We start from the raw sequence: 1,372 nt of genomic DNA, 5'->3' as shown, positions 1-1,372 counted from the left end.
GACTAGCTCTCTACCCTTTGTCTAACCAACTTGACATTTGGAATGACAAGAACCCTGGTACTCCCAGAAAGGTCATAGGAGCAAGCTTTCTGAGAAGGAATACATTAAAGAAAAATGTAGAGTTATTTCTAGCTGCTATATAAAGAAAGCAAATTCTAACACAATCTTATATAATAAAAGCCTAATATGCAAATTGACCAAATGGCAGAACTACCGGTGGAACAACTGGTCGCTATGATGTGCACTGACCACCAGGGGGTAGACGCTTAACACAGGAGCTGCCCCCAGCCTGCAGACCGTAGGCCAGCCAGGGTGGGTGCCAGTGGGGGGCCCCCCCGATCTCCCTGCCAGTCGCCCCACAGATCGGCCCTGATCGCCAGCCAGGCCTAGGGACCCTACCCGTGCATGAACTCTAGTCTCTTGTAAAACCATGTAATTAAATGAAATGTTCATTTTTCAATTTCATCTCGTTTGACCTGTTCACAACAGTAACATCTGACACTCCACACTCCCTCCTTCTGGACTGTCTTTTTTGTGTTTTTCTGTTTGTTTTTTACTGACATGCAGAGCACCAAGGTCTGCTTCTTTCCTCTAATCCTACTGATTGTCCCTTCCACCTCCTTGGTTGAGGCCCTTTTTATTCTGATATCTCATAGGTGAGATACCCATAGACCCAATTCTTGCCACTTCTTTCATATTCCCATTCAAACCTAAGCCTTGAAATTGCATCAATGTAAGATGAGCTGATGCTCAGATTTCAGTCTCTAGTCTACACCTCTCGCCCAAACAACATAGTCACGTGTTTAGCTGTGCCTTCTGCATCTCACTTGTATATGGAATAGGCATTGCAGACTTCACTTGTCCAAAACTGAGCTCAGGACATTTTCCCCTGAACCTGTTCTTCCCTATGTCTTCCCCGTGTCAGTTATTGGCAGGTACATCGTTCCAGTTCTTCTGTTCAAAGAGCCATGAGTTGTTCTTTATTCCTCACTCTCACACACTCCATGTCTATTTGCCATCAAATCCTGTTACTCTGCCTCAAATATATCCTAGATTGGGGCACCTCGTACCTTTTATTTTGCTACCAATCTAGTCTGCCACCTGTCCCCCCGGGTCAAGGTTAAGGCAGTAGCCTGCTCCTGTTTGGAGTCCAGATACATGATAGCCAGAGGAATAATGGCAAGAAAAGGTCAGGTCCCAGCTGTCCCCTGAGCAAACCCCACCATGGCCGCTCACTCAGAAAGAGACCCTGACGTCAGTTCTCTGATGGACGAGGGTGGATGAGCAGCCCTGTTACCGCAGGCTCTTCACCTGTCTGCTCCTCCCCACTCTTCTAGTTGCACCAGCGTCCTGCGTGTCCTTGACCAGAACA

The sequence above is a fragment of the Myotis davidii genome, unplaced genomic scaffold (genome assembly GCF_000327345.1).
Source record: "Myotis davidii unplaced genomic scaffold, ASM32734v1 scaffold592, whole genome shotgun sequence".
Classification (NCBI taxonomy): Eukaryota; Metazoa; Chordata; class Mammalia; order Chiroptera; family Vespertilionidae; genus Myotis; species Myotis davidii.
This window is presented reverse-complemented; position numbering follows the sequence as displayed.